Here is a 16,485-nt window from a genome sequence, read left to right on the forward strand (position 1 = left end):
TATATGTGTATATATATACACACACACACATATATATATACGTATATATACATATATATATATTTATATTGGGTATCAACTCATTTTAACATATATGGTTTGCAAATATTTTCTCCTATTCCATAAGTTGTCTTTTCATTTTGTTGATTGTTTCCTTTGCCATAGAGAAGCTTTTTAGTTTGATACAAATCCTTTTATTGATTTTTTTTTGCTTTTGTTTCCTGTGTTTTTGGTGTTGAGTCCAAGAAATTATTGCTAAGATAAATGTCAATAAGTTTTGTTTTTCCTGAACCTTCAATGAGGAGTTTTATAGTTTACAATCTTGCATTTAAGTCACTAATTAATTTTGAACTATTTTTTCATGTATATGCTAGGACAGAAATACAGTTCCATACTTTTGATGTGGATAACTGGTTTTCCCAACATTATGTGTTGAAGTGAATATTCTTTGTCCATTGTGTTTTCTTGTCACCCTTATCAAATATTATTTTACCATATTGTGTATGGATTTATTTCTGTGCTATCTGTTCTGTTGCATTAGTCTATATGTCTATGTATATATCAGTGCCATAGGGTTTTGATTACTGTAGTTTTGTGATTTATTTTAAAATCAAGAAATATGATGCCTCTAACTTTGTTCTTCTTGTTCAAATTGCTTCAGCTATTTGGGGTCTTTTGTAGTTCCATTTGGATTTTAGAATGTCTTTATATTTCTGTAAAAAAATGCCATTGAGATATGATATGGATTGTAAGTCATTTTTGGTAGTATAGACATTTTTATGGTATTAAGTCACCTAATTCATGAACATGGGATCCATTTCCATTTAGTTGTATCTTTATTCTTTCAGGGGCACCTGGGTGGCTCAGTCAGTTGGGCATCTGACTTCACTGAGGTCGTGATCTCACATATCATGAGTTTGAGCCCTGCACCAGACTCTGTGCTGATGGCTCAGAGCCTGGAGCCTGCTTTGAATTCTGTGTCTTCCTCTCTCTCTGCCCCTCCCCCACTCATACTCTCTCTGTCCTTCAAGAATAAATAAACTTAAAAAAAAATTCTTTCTTTCAACATCTTATAGTTTGTTTGTTTTCCCTGTATAACTCTTTCACCTCCTTGGTTACATTTATTCACAAGTATATTATTATTTTTCTAAATAATATTGTGAAAAGAATTATTTTCTGAAATTCCTTCTCAGATATTTTGTTGGTGGTATATAGAAGTGAAACTGATTTTTTAATGTTCATTTTATATCCTCTAATTTTATTAAACTGGGTTATACTCACAGGATTTTTGTTTTGTTTTGTTTGTGGAGTCTTTAGGGCTTTCTATATATAAGAACATGCCATCTCTGAATAGAGATAATTTTCCCTTCTCCTTTCCAATTTGGATATCTTGGATTTCTTTTTCTTGCCCAATTGCTCTGGCTAGGTTTACCAGTATTTCATTGATTTTTGAATGTTAACTTTTGAATGTCAAACACCAAAGTAGGATGAATTCATTTTGGTCTTGGTGTGTAATTGTTTTAATATATTCAAATATATTAAATTTGCTAAATTTTATTGAAGATTTTCAAATCTATGTTTATGAAATATGTTGATCTGTAGTTTTCCTTTCTGCTAGTTTCTTTATCTGGTATTTATATAGGAGCAATGGTGGCTTAATAGAATGAGTTAGGGAGTAGTCTTTCTGTTTTCCAGAAAATATTGTTGTAAATTCTTCATTAAATGTTAGAGTTAGCCTTAGAAACCATTTAATCATGTGGTTGAAAATTTTCTTAAATATATATGGGACTATTTAGAGTATCCATTTCTGATCACTTGAGTTTTGATACATTGTTTTTCAAGAGGTCAATTCATTTCATCTAAATTATCAAAATGTGAGCATAGAACTGTTAAAAAATACTCAATGTAGGGCGGGTGGCGCCTGCCTGGCTCAATTGGTAGAGCAAACGACTCTTGATCTCAGGGTCATGAGTATGAGCCCCACATTGGATGCAGAATTTACTACGATAAATATAATATGGAGGTAAGCAGTCCAAGATCAAGGTAGCAGCAGGATTGGCATCTGGTGAAGACTTTCTCCTCAGGTTGCAGACGTCTGTTTCCAGCTTTGTCTTCACATTCCCTTTCCTGGCTGCATGTGAGTGGAGTGAGAGAAAGAGGGGAAGCAAGCACTCTTGTGTTTCTTTTTACAAGGGCTAATCCCATCATTAAAGCCCTTTCCACATGACCTTATTTAAACCAAATTGCATGTCAAGGGCCCCATCCCCAAATATCATCACATTAGGTTTCAACATACTAAATTTGGAGGAATACAGTTCCTTCCATAACAGAGTATTCTTGTCTTCTTCACTTTGGAAGACTGTTTCACTGAATTTAGAATTCTAGGTTTTTGGATTTTGCTTTCAACAATTTAGATACTTAATTCTACTCTCTTCCTGCTTACAGAATTTCTGACAGAAATCGATGAAATTCTTTTGTTTCTTTGTAGGTTAGGTACTTATGTTTTGTTCTGTTTTGCTTTGCTTTTTTTTTTTACATAAAGAATATATATTTTATTTATTTATTTATTCATTCATTCATTCTTTTGTTTTTTTTTTTTTTTATGAAATTTATTGACAAATTGGTTTCCATACAACACCCAGTGCTCATCCCAAAAGGTGCCCTCCTCAATACCCATCACTTACCCTCTCCTCCCTCCCACCCCCCATCAACCCTCAGTTTGTTCTCAGTTTTTAACAGTCTCTTATGCTTTGGCTCTCTCCCATTCTAACCTCTTTTTTTTTTTTTTCCTTCCCCTCCCCCATGGGTTTCTGTTAAGTTTCTAGGATCCACATAAGAGTGAAACCATATGGTATCTGTCTTTCTCTGTATGGCTTATTTCACTTAGCATCACACTCTCCAGTTCCATCCACGTTGCTACAAAAGGCCATATTTCATTTTTTCTCATTGCCACGTAATATTCCATTGTGTATATAAACCACAATTTCTTTATCCATTCATCAGTTGATGGACATTTAGGCTCTTTCCATAATTTGGCTATTGTTGAGAGTGCTGCTATGAACATTGGGGTACAAGTGGCCCTATGCATCAGTGCTCCTGTATCCCTTGGATAAATTCCTAGCAGTGCTATTGCTGGGTCATAGGGTAGGTCTATTTTTAATTTTCTGAGGAACCTCCACACTGCTTTCCAGAGCGGCTGCACCAATTTGCATTCCCACCAACAGTGCAAGAGGGTTCCCGTTTCTCCACATCCTCTCCAGCATCTATAGTCTCCTGATTTGTTCATCGTGGCCACTCTGACTGGCGTGAGGTGATACCTGAGTGTGGTTTTGATTTGTATTTCCCTGATAAGGAGTGACGCTGAACATCTTTTCATGTGCCTGTTGGCCATCTGGATGTCTTCTTTAGAGAAGTGTCTATTCATGTTTTCTGCCCATTTCTTCACTGGGTTATTTGTTTTTTGGGTGTGGAGTTTGGTGAGCTCTTTATAGATTTTGGATACTAGCCCTTTGTCCGATATGTCATTTGCGAATATCTTTTCCCATTCTGTTGGTTGCCTTTTAGTTTTGTTGGTTGTTTCCTTTGCTGTGCAGAAGCCTTTTATCTTCATAAGGTCCCAGTAATTCACTTTTGCTTTTAATTCCCTTGCCTTTGGGGATGTGTCGAGTAAGAGATTGCTACGGCTGAGGTCAGAGAGGTCTTTTCCTGCTTTCTCCTCTAAGGTTTTGATGGTTTCCTGTCTCACATTTAGGTCCTTTATCCATTTTGAGTTTATTCTTGTGAATGGTGTGAGAAAGTGGTCTAGTTTCAACCTTCTGCATGTTGCTGTCCAGTTCTCCCAGCACCATTTGTTAAAGAGGCTGTCTTTTTTCCATTGGATGTTCTTTCCTGCTTTGTCAAAGATGAGTTGGCCATACGTTTGTGGGTCCAATTCTGGAGTTTCTATTCTATTCCATTGGTCTATGTGTCTGTTTTGGTGCCAATACCATGCTGTCTTGATGATGACAGCTTTGTAGTAGAGGCTAAAGTCTGGGATTGTGATGCCTCCTACTTTGGTCTTCTTCTTCAAAATTCCTTTGGCTATTCGGGGCCTTTTGTGGTTCCATATGAATTTTAGGATTGCTTGTTCTAGTTTCGAGAAGAATGCTGGTGCAATTTTGATTGGGATTGCATTGAATGTGTAGATAGCTTTGGGTAGTATTGACATTTTGACAATATTTATTTTTCCAATCCATGAGCAGGGAATGTCTTTCCATTTCTTTAAATCTTCTTCAATTTCCTTCAGAAGCTTTCTATAGTTTTCAGCATACAGATCCTTTACATCTTTGGTTAGATTTATTCCTAGGTATTTTATGCTTCTTGGTGCAATTGTGAATGGGATCAGTTTCTTTATTTGTCTTTCTGTTGCTTCATTGTTAGTGTATAAGAATGCAACTGATTTCTGTACATTGATTTTGTATCCTGCAACTTTGCTGAATTCCTGTATCAGTTCTAGCAGACTTTTGGTGGAGTCTATCGGATTTTCCATGTATAATATCATGTCATCTGCAAAAAGCGAAAGCTTGACTTCATCTTTGCCAATTTTGATGCCTTTGATTTCCTTTTGTTGTCTGATTGCTGATGCTAGAACTTCCAGCACTATGTTAAACAGCAGCGGTGAGAGTGGGCATCCTTGTCGTGTTCCTGATCTCAGGGAAAAAGCTCTTAGTTTTTCCCCGTTGAGGATGATGTTAGCTGTGGGCTTTTCATAAATGGCTTTTATGATCTTTAAGTATGTTCCTTCTATCCCGACTTTCTCAAGGGTTTTTATTAAGAAAGGGTGCTGGATTTTGTCGAAGGCCTTTTCTGCATCGATTGACAGGATCATATGGTTCTTCTCTCTTTTTTTGTTAATGTGATGTATCACGTTGATTGATTTGCGAATGTTGAACCAGCCCTGCATCCCAGGAATGAATCCCACTTGATCATGGTGAATAATTCTTTTTATATGCCGTTGAATTCGATTTGCTAGTATCTTATTGAGAATTTTTGCATCCATATTCATCAGGGATATTGGCCTGTAGTTCTCTTTTTTTACTGGGTCTCTGTCTGGTTTAGGAATCAAAGTAATACTGGCTTCATAGAATGAGTCTGGAAGTTTTCCTTCCCTTTCTATTTCTTGGAATAGCTTGAGAAGGATAGGTATTATCTCTGCTTTAAACGTCTGGTAGAACTCCCCTGGGAAGCCATCTTGTCCTGGACTCTTATTTGTTGGGAGATTTTTGATAACCGATTCAATTTCTTCGCTGGTTATGGGTCTGTTCAAGCTTTCTATTTCCTCCTGATTGAGTTTTGGAAGAGTGTGGGTGTTCAGGAATTTGTCCATTTCTTCCAGGTTGTCCAATTTGTTGGCATATAATTTTTCATAGTATTCCCTGATAATTGTTTGTATCTCTGAGGGATTGGTTGTAATCATTCCATTTTCATTCATGATTTTATCTATTTGGGTCATCTCCCTTTTCTTTTTGAGAAGCCTGGCTAGAGGTTTGTCAATTTTGTTTATTTTTTCAAAAAACCAACTCTTGGTTTCGTTGATCTGCTCTACAGTTTTTTTAGTTTCTATATTGTTTATTTCTGCTCTGATCTTTATTATTTCTCTTCTTCTGCTGGGCTTAGGCTGCCTTTGCTGTTCTGCTTCTAGTTCCTTTAGGTGTGCTGTTAGATTTTGTATTTGGGATTTTTCTTGTTTCTTGAGATAGGCCTGGATTGCAATGTATTTTCCTCTCAGGACTGCCTTTGCTGCGTCCCAAAGCGTTTGGATTGTTGTATTTTCATTTTCGTTTGTTTCCATATATTTTTTAATTTCTTCTCTAATTGTCTGGTTGACCCACTCATTCGTTAGTAGGGTGTTCTTTAACCTCCATGCTTTTGGAGGTTTTCCAGACTTTTTTCTGTGGTTGATTTCAAGCTTCATAGCATTGTGGTCTGAAAGTAAGCATGGTATAATTTCAATTCTTGTAAACTTATGAAGGGCTGTTTTGTGACCCAGTATATGATCTATCTTGGAGAATGTTCCATGTGCACTCAAGAAGAAAGTATATTCTGTTGCTTTGGGATGCAGAGTTCTAAATATATCTGTCAAGTCCATCTGATCCAATGTCTCATTCAGGGCCCTTGTTTCTTTATTGACCGTGTGTCTAGATGATCTATCCATTTCTGTAAGTGGTGTATTAAAGTCCCCTGCAATTACCACATTCTTATCTATAAGGTTGCTTATGTTTAGGAGTAATTGTTGTATATATTTGGGGGCTCCGGTATTCGGCGCATAGACATTTATAATTGTTAGCTCTTCCTGATGGATAGACCCTGTAACTATTATATAATGTCCTTCTTCATCTCTTGTTACAGCCTTTAATTTAAAGTCTAGTTTGTCTGATATAAGTATGGCTACTCCAGCTTTCTTTTGGCTTCCAGTCGCATGATAAATAGTTCTCCATCCCCTCACTCTCAATCTAAAGGTGTCCTCAGGTCTAAAATGAGTCTCTTGTAGACAGCAAATAGATGGGTCTTGTTTTTTTATCCATTCTGATACCCTATGTCTTTTGGTTGGCGCATTTAATCCATTTACATTCAGTGTTATTATAGAAAGATACGGGTTTAGAGTCATTGTGATGTCTGTATGTTTTATGCTTATAGTGATGTCTCTGGGACTTTGTCTCACAGGGTCCCCCTTAGGATCTCTTGTAGGGCTGGTTTAGTGGTGACAAATTCCTTCAGTTTTTGTTTGTTTGGGAAGACCTTTATCTCTCCCTCTATTCTAAATGACAGACTTGCTGGATAAAGGATTCTTGGCTGCATATTTTTTCTGTCTAGCACCCTGAAAATCTCGTGCCAATTCTTTCTGGCCTGCCAAGTTTCAAAAGAGAGATCAGTCACGAGTCTTATAGGTCTCCCTTTATATGTGAGGGCACGTTTACCCCTTGCTGCTTTCAGAATTTTCTCTTTATCCTTGTATTTTGCCAGTTTCACTATGATATGTCGTGCAGAAGATCGATTCACGTTACGTCTGAAGGGAGTTCTCTGTGCCTCTTGGATTTCAATGCCTTTTTCCTTCCCCAGTTCAGGGAAGTTCTCAGCTATGATTTCTTCAAGTACCCCTTCAGCACCTTTCCCTCTCTCTTCCTCCTCTGGGATACCAATTATGCGTATATTATTTCTTTTCAGTGTATCACTTAGTTCTCTAATTTTCCCCTCATACTCCTGGATTTTTTTATCTCTCTTTTTCTCAGCTTCCTCTTTTTCCATAACTTTATCTTCTAGTTCACCTATTCTCTCCTCTGCCTCTTCAAGCCGAGCTGTGGTGGTTTCCATTTTGTTATGCATTTCGTTTAAAGCGTTTTTCAGCTCCTCGTGACTGTTCCTTAGTCCCTTGATCTCTGTAGCAAGAGATTCTCTGCTGTCCTGTATACTGTTTTCAAGCCCAGCAATTAATTTTATGACTATTATTCTAAATTCACTTTCTGTTATGTTATTTAAGTCCTTTTTGATCAGCTCATTAGCTGTTGTTATTTCCTGGAGATTCTTCTGAGGGGAATTCTTCCGCTTGGTCATTTTGGACAGTCCCTGGCGTGGTGAGGACCTGCAGGGCACTTCCCCTGTGCTGTGGTGTATAACTGGAGTTGGTGGGTGGGGCCGCAGTCAGACCTGATGTCTGCCCCCAGCCCACCGCTGGGGCCACAGTCAGACTGGTGTGTGCCTTCTCTTCCCTTCTCCTAGGGGCGGGATTCTCTGTGGGGTGGTGTGGCTCGTCTGGGCTACTTGCACCCTGCCAGGCTTGTGATGCTGGGGATCTGGCGTATTAGCTGGGGTGGGTAGGCAAGGTGCTCGGGGGCAGGAGGGGCAGGCTTAGATCGCTTCTCCTTAGGTGATCCACTTCAGGAGGGGCCCTGTGGCTGCGGGAGGGAGTCAGATCCGCTGCCGGAGGTTTGGCTCCGCCGAAGCGCAGAGTTGGGTGTTTGCGCGGAGCGAGCAAGTTCCCTGGCAGGAACCAGTTCCCTTTGGGATTTCGGCTGGGGGATGGGCGGGGGAAATGGCGCTGGCGAGCGCCTTTGTTCCCCACCAAACTGAGCTCTGTTGTCAGGGGGCTCAGCAGCTCTCCCTCCCTTTGTCCTCCAGCCTTTCCGCTTTCCGAGCAGAGCTGTTAACTTATGACCTCCCAGACGCTAAGTCGCGCTTGTTGTGGGAACACAGTCTGTCAGGCCCCTCCGCTTTTGCCAGCCAGACTCGGGGGCTCTGCTTGGCCGGCGAGCCGCCCCTCCGCCCCGGCTCCCTCCCGCCAGTCCGTGGAGCGCGCACCACCTCGCCGCCCTTCCTACCCTCTTCCGTGGGCCTCTCGTCTGCATTTGGCTCCGGCGACTCCGTTCCGCTAATCCTCTGGCGGTTTTCTGGGTTATTTAGGCAGGTGTAGATGGAATCTAAGTGATCAGCAGGACGTGCGGTGAGCCCAGCGTCCTCCTAAGCCGCCATCTTGCCGCAACTCTTCAATTCTTGCTTTGCTTTTTTACTCTCTGGCTTCTTTCAAGATTTACTTTTTTTTCTTTGATTTTCTGCGAATTTAATATGTCTATGTAGCTTTTTAAAAATGACTGTGTTTCGATTAATTTGTGCTTATCTGTGGTTCTATGATTTGTGGTTTCGTATCTGTCATTAATTTTGGAAAACTCTCAGCCATTATTACTTGAAATATTTCTTCTGCTTTTTCCCCTCTCCTTTGGTGGTATTTTGTTTGTTTTGTGTTTTATTTTTTCTCATTACATTTCGGTTTGGGATTTGTCCATTGACATATCTTTCAAGTCACTGATCCTTTCTCTGACATGCTTATTCTGTTGGTGAGCCTATCAGAGACATTCTTCATTTCCTTTACCTTGTTTATTTTTATTTATATTTTTAGCATTTCCTTTTGATTCTTTCTTAGAGTTTCAATCTGCCAGTTTATATTGCCCATATGTTCTCATATGTTGTCCACATTTTCTGTTAAATGCTTTTAGTATATTATATATTGTTATTTTAAATAACTGCTGTAGTCATTCCAAAATCTATGTTGTATCTGAATCTAGTTTTGTTGCTTGCTTTGTGTCTTCAGAGATTTTTTTGCATTTTAGAATGCCTTGTTGTTGTTGTCATCACAGTTATTATTATTTTGAAGGCCAGAAAGTATGTATTTGGTCAGAGGAACTAAAGTAAATAGGTCTTCAGTATGAGAATTTATGGAAATTTGCCTAGGAGGTACACTGTATTTACTGTTTTCTCTAACTGTATATGTTTGAGGCTTCAATTTCTTCTAGTGTTCTTTTGTTGTTGTTATCCCAATAGTCTTTAGCTTTTACTAGAAATTCCTTCTTGAGTATAATCTGAGCCTTGCAGTTCTTCCATCTTCAGTCCTCTGTTACTTTCCAGGATGCTTGATGGTATTTTGGTGAGAGGTGATGAAAGGGAAGTGTTCTGTGTTCCTGTAATTTGGCCTCAATCTTTTAATGGGCCTGTATTCCTGGGCTATGACCTTCATAAGTCCCCATCTTCAATGTAGGTGATACAGGAAGACTAGAGGGGGATAGACTTATGTATTTCCCTTTCTCCACCTTAGTCAGGCTTTGGCAAAGTAGTTTCCTTTGAAGGCAGCTGTAAAACAGAAAGCTCCATGATTATTTCAAAATGGTTACTGGGGTGTCTGGCTGGCTTAGTCAGTGGAACATGTGCCTCTTGATCTTGGGTAGTGAGTTTGAGCCCCATATTGGGTGTAGAGATAACTTAAAAATAAAACTTCAAAAAATGGTTACCTTTTCCCACTCCCTATGGCAAGCATGAGGAAATTGTTCTCCAATCTTTATTATGAGAACCTGATAGGGCTCTTAGTGGTGGCATTAATGAGAGTGTGGGGCTTCCTCTAAGACTGCCCCTTAGAATTTTTAATTCTCAAACTAACACTGAGAATCCAAAATTTGTCAATTATGGGTTAAGTGTACCTGCTAGTACTGGATACAGGAGTGGATTTTTGCTCCTGAGTTTCTACTCCCAGTAAGCTGTGATTGTTTTATCTGTCTCCCAGTTTTGAAGATAGTAGTTTGCTCGGTGACCTCAATTCTCTGATAGATCTAAAAAAAAGTTGTTGATTTTCAGTGTGTTCAGCTTTGTTTGCTTGCTCGTTTGTTTGTTATGGGGATGGGAGTGAGAACTTCCAAACTCTTTATATGTCAAAGCAAAAGCTAAAGGTTTCTAACATTTGGATTTAATACATTATGAAATTTTTATGCTATCCTGCTTTGTTAATAAAATTATAAATTTACTCAAATTTCTTGCAATCAAGATTGTTCCTGTAAAATACACCCATTATACTTTGAGGAAACAACCAGAATTTTTTTTTTAATCACTTAGTTTATCAGACCCCTCGTAGGCACCATCTCAGATCCTCGTTGCCACCTTTGTCTTTGGTAGCAGCAGTGTCTCTGGGTCATTGTAGCAGGCAATTCTGTGTGTGCTGTGCCAACCTAACACATGTGTGACGTGTCTTCCCCTCACATCATGCCCCTGACCCTCCCTGCTAGCATTACTACAGTAAGTCTCAGCGCGTACTCACACATGCACAGTACGCAAGTCCAGGGGAGTTATCCCTATAGGGAAAAGTTTTGAACAATGAAAGAAATAGGCAGGCGAATAAATATTTCCTCCTTCTTTGCTTTGTAGGATTGTCTTGGTAAGGAATGTCTGTGGCTTCTTAAAGTACAATACCTCCAGATCAAGCCATCAGATAAATTTAGATATGTTCATATCAATAATGAATCCATGTAATGCCCTCCTTCCATACTTGATTTCACTTGTCCATCATTGATGCCCACTTAGTGAGTTAAAAGTACAAAAACACTGCCCAATAATCTTTTTTTAGGGAATCTCAGGGCAAATAGAAGGAAAACGAAAAACAAACAAAAAAAGATTTCTATACAGAATGGTTTTATTCCTAAATGAAATCTAGTGATATTTCCTCTTTATGTGATGTTTGCATTTCTAAATGTATGGTGATAACTGTACTCCCTGAAATTAGATTTCTGCAATTAGCACCTTAATTTCCTTTGCTTTGAAATGTGAATCTGGGAATTATCATTTTCCAGATGCAGAATTTCTGGATTATATTAAAGAACAAAGATATGAACATATGGGAAAATGTTAATGTGAGACAATTATACAGGAAAAAAAATTTATTGTAGATTTTTTTCTTTAAAATTTTTTTCCTAATGCTTTATATTAAGAAAATGCAATTCAATAACATAAAGTGTGGACTTAATAATGTTTTAATGGTAAAAATAAATAATAACTACAGATACATGTGAAAAACATGTTGAAACCCATTAAAATATTTTAGATACCATTAAAACTAATATGATTTTATTTTATGAGAGTAAATTCTCTTTATCTTTATTTCTTCAATATTATAAGTCTTTTCATCTCCACATATATTAGGTATTAATCAAGATTTATATTATAAATATAGTAAGGTATATAATTTTATTAAAATCCTTACTTGTTAGTATTACTCTCTATTCATCTTTCTCTCTGCCTGTATATCTTTTCCATCTATTTATCTACTTATAATCACTAATAAATCTTGTTAGTATATAAGTGCAAATATTTTGAGGAATCATCCAAATTGTTATACGTTAAAACACGTATAGGAAATTGTATGCTAGGGGTGCCTGAGTGGCTCAGTCGGTTAAGTGTGCTGACAGCTCAGAGCCTGCAGTCTGCTTCCAATTCTGTGTCGCCCTCTCTGTCCCTCTCCCACTTGCACTCTGTCTCTCTCTCTCAAAACATAAACATTAAAACAATGTTTAAAGAAATTATATGCTAGCAGTGATCCTGATGGCTCTAGATAGAATTGAATTATTTTCTTTCTATTATCATGGCAATTATATTTAATGTATTCTTATATTGATAATTTATGTTCCTATGGACTATGGTTTACAAAGAATAAATGTAGAATTTCTTTTTTTTATGTAGAATTTGTGTCACATCAATTTTTTTCGTTGCCTTAACATTAATGTTTACCGTAGCATTATTTTAATAGAAGTATATTTTTCAGTTCTACTGTATAGTTAACATACTATTTTCTTCTCAAAGTCATAGATAGCATGGGTAAATTCATTAATGAGTCATAGTAAATAATTTAACATTTACCCATTTATTTCTGCCTTAAGTCTAATTTTAAGTTCTGCTCCTTAATTCACTTATAAACCCTAAATTGGTTTATATATATATTTTACATTGTATCTCCCCAAGTCCCATACCTTTTCTGAAAGCACTCTTCTAGCCCTCCAGATCCTTATATCTTTTCAAAGTGTGTCAACTTCTTCAATGATTGATGATATCAAAAGCAAAAGGAAGCAAAGTGGATAATGGCAATACATTTTCAATGCTGAAAATTCAGAATTTTAATGTTCAAAAGACATCTGGTTCTACCTCCTTATTTTATAGATCTAAAACATTAGATATCAAATATATTATATCAATTTAGATTTAAAGAGGCAGTATGGTAACAGAGGAACAAAGTACTACTGCACACAGCAAAATCGATGAATGTCAAAGCATTATTTTAAGGAAACAAACAGAAATTAAAAATCCAGACACAAGAATGTACAAATCGAGGATTCCTATGGAATACAAATACTATGTAGTTAAAAAGAAGTTATGGCAATGGAAATATATGGCATTTGGTGAGGGGGAAGAGGGGAAGCAGGGAGAGGGAAATACTCCCTGAAAGAGCAAGAAGGTAACTTTCTGGGTATATGAAATGTTCTATGAAGTGTCTTTGTAGTCTGTTTGGGCCATAGCAAAACAACACACATGAGATGACTTAAACACCACAATTAAAATTTCTCCATGTGTCTGGAGGTTGAAAGTCTGAGATCAAGGTGCCAACAGTTTCACTTTGTCCTGATGCCTCTCTCCTTAGCTTGCAGATGGCCACCCTCTTGCTGAGTCCTCATATCTACTTTTTCTCTTGTGTGTCCCTGGTGTCTCTTCTTTTTATGAAGACCCCATCCTATTGGATTAGAACTCCACCCTTCTGACCTCATCCAATCTTAATTACCTTCTGCAAGGCCCTATTTCCAAATACACTCAAACTGTGAATTAGGACTTGACACTATGATTTGAGGGAGGGGGCCTAATTCATAACATAACAGGAGGGGAGAATGGTACATTCAGTTTTCAAACTTCATAAAATAGGTCATTTAAGAACCGCATTTTATTTTCTCTTTGTTAGACCTAAATTTAAAAAATGAAAAAGAGGGAAAAAGCAGAATGCTGTGGTGAGGACATTTTAAAATTGATTTTAGCCAGTGAGTATATGCTATCCACTTGAATATATCTTTGTATTTGTACTGTTTTCAGGATATTATAATAAATTAAAGTGAAATTTAAATTAAATTAAAAAATCTTTTGGATACATATACAAATTTTGCTGCCTTAGGATACTTTTGTCCATTAAAGTTGATGGGCTATTCTATGCTGGTCAGAATATAGAAGAGTCTGTAAACCTTACAGAGTTGATATGCTCACTGTCAGAAGCACCAATAATAATTTAGGACACTATAATTCTAAAATGTGATTTAGGGGTGCCAGATTGGCTCAGTCGGTAGAGCATGCAACTCTTGATCTTGGGGTCATGAGTTTGAGCCCCACATTAGGGATAGAGATTACTTAAAAAATAAAATAAAATAAAAATAGTATAAAAATAAAATGTGATTTAAAAATATTAACTGTCTAAAATTAGCATAGAACCAAGATTAAAATGGTTTATATGATCTATAGAGTTATAGACTGTATTGCATATGCATGCAATCTATTGCCCACAGAAGAAAAAAGATGTATAAAATAGTATAACAGGTTTCCGAGGCTTACTTCTTTACCTCCATTGGCCACCCATGTACAGGGCATTTAAGAATAGCATATTTTGCTCTAATATTGCTAATTTTAATGAAGTGTTATCAAAGCTTTTTTTGCAGTTACAGGAAACTGTAAAAATTCAGTGAATCCAGTTGCTAGAAATTTATCTGTTACAGTAAATTAATTATTCAGTAGGAAGTATGGAGGTCATCCATACATTACAATGAAAACCCCTGGTCTGTTATTAGGTATTATTATGTAGGTTAGGAGCAATTTCATTTCATAACAAAGAGAATTTTCCATCAATGCTTGAGGGAAAATTGTTACTCATTAAAATGATAATTTGTATCAATTTTCAAAATATTTACATATTTGTAAATGTTGATTAAGCTAGTTTCTTCATTACAGATCTGAGAATGATATCTCTGGGATTTTGTGAACTTCCACAGGATTTATGTAATAGTACAGGCAAAATGTTCCTTGCTAGTCTAGAAACTAGTTTCACTGAGTGTTTTGAGGAAGAATCTCATCCAAACTTACATAACTGGTACTTCCAAACCTGCTCTTAATGGAAAAACATTGAGGTCTTTGTCAGCTTGACTCTACTAATAGTTAGAATTTTATGTTATGATTATGATGGTACTGTATTTGTAGGAACAGGTATTTGTAAGTCTAAATCGATCTGTGTTAAGGTTATTAAGTAAGATGGTTTTCATGTTTGGGACAAAAAAATGCGGATATGAGGATGAAGACATGAAGAGATGATGTATTTTATTTGTGGAGCAAGTGCTTACCCATGACCACCAATGACCTAACGTAGCTTAAACTACTGGGGGTACACAACTTCAAACATTCACTGACTATAAAAAATGCTGAAAGCAATTGTGAGAAATCTCATGACATAGCTAAAATCAAATTTCCAATGTATAGGATATTCGATCTATTTTTTTTTAGATATTTAGCAAATATTTCAGAATAAATTCACAAAAATGCTGCTGTTTTTCATTTACAAATTACCACTGTGTCTTTGGAAATTGAGTGACATTTAATTTTATTTTCAGCAATAAAGCAGGTATAAATGTCTTTGTTGGAGAAAAATGCAACAGTTGAAATACATTACATATGGACATGGGCCGATCTTGTTTTGGCCAGCCCTATTAGAAAGAAAACTGACAAATTCCATGAGACTGAGTTGTAAACTGTTGTAACTGGTAGTACCTTGTGAAGAATAGAAATTAAAAATTATATTTACTTGGAATAACGGTACTTCTGTAAGTCAGTAATGCTGAAATTAAGTTGCTTTAACTGTGTGTAAAACAGCTTATTTCACAAACTAAGCTGGCATTATGCAGAGTAAGTATTTAGAGTTTCGTAGCTAATCAGAAAAGGAGATAAAGAAACTCATGAAAATTCAAGCTTGAAGGCATTGTGATATTAAAACACATATCCAGGGGCGCCTGGGTGGCGCAGTCGGTTAAGCGTCCGACTTCAGCCAGGTCACGATCTCGCGGCCCGTGAGTTCGAGCCCCGCGTCAGGTTCTGGGCTGATGGCTCAGAGCCTGGAGCCTGTTTCCGATTCTGTGTCTCCCTCTCTCTCTGCCCCTCCCCCGTTCATGCTCTGTCTCTCTCTGTCCCAAAAATAAATAAACGTTGAAAAAAAAAATTTTAAAACACATATCCAGACTGTCCCCCTACCCCCCAGACACAGGAGGGAATATATAGAGTCAGGAAGTATAGGTCTCCTACCTGAGAAGAAAAATGCCATTTTTATCATAGATTAAAAGGAAATTTGGGGCAAAAAGTTTATAAAAATATGGGATTGCTTTCCCATAGAAGTAACATACCTCTTTTATTCAAATGTTGGTCCATAAAAGCTTCTGTAAAATGCATTTCTTTACTCTAAGGAAGCTGACTTTAATCTTTTTATTTATTTTATTTATTTTATTTTATTTTTTGAGAGAGAGAGAGAGAGAGAGAGAGCGCACAAGAGGGGGAGGGTCAGAGAGAGAGGGAGACACAGAACCAGAAGCAGGCTCCAGGCTCTGAGCTGGAGCCTGACGCGGGGCTCAAACTCATGAACTGCAAGATCATGACTTGAGCCAAGTTGGACACTTGACTGACTGAGCCACCCAGGAGCCCCATGAAAGTCAACTCTTAATAGTGAGAGCAGGAGCAATATAGGGAGAGGCTTAGAAAGAAGGGAGAGGAGTTCAGAGAATTATCAGGCCATAATGACACTTGTAATTTTAGCCAAAAACAATGTACTTGGAGACATTAGACTCAATATCTTATCCTGGAGAAAATCAGTAAACTCTTCTGTATTTCTGTATTTCTGTGTAGAGGTTAGATTTCCTCCCTACCTACCCCCAGACTTAATATGAAAAATAAAGTAATCATTTGTGTAAGAATTTTTATGTTGCCTAAATAATTGCATTTGAATTGTAGTACTGTTTACAGAACAGAGAAATAGATATAACACCACCCTGGTGGTCTTCCTGTTACACACAAAGAGGTTATATATCAAAAAATTTGAAACGACCCATAATAGTGTTTAGTCTTTAAAATGGCAAG

This window comes from Prionailurus bengalensis, chromosome A2, assembly GCF_016509475.1.
Source record: "Prionailurus bengalensis isolate Pbe53 chromosome A2, Fcat_Pben_1.1_paternal_pri, whole genome shotgun sequence".
Lineage (NCBI taxonomy): Eukaryota > Metazoa > Chordata > Mammalia > Carnivora > Felidae > Prionailurus > Prionailurus bengalensis.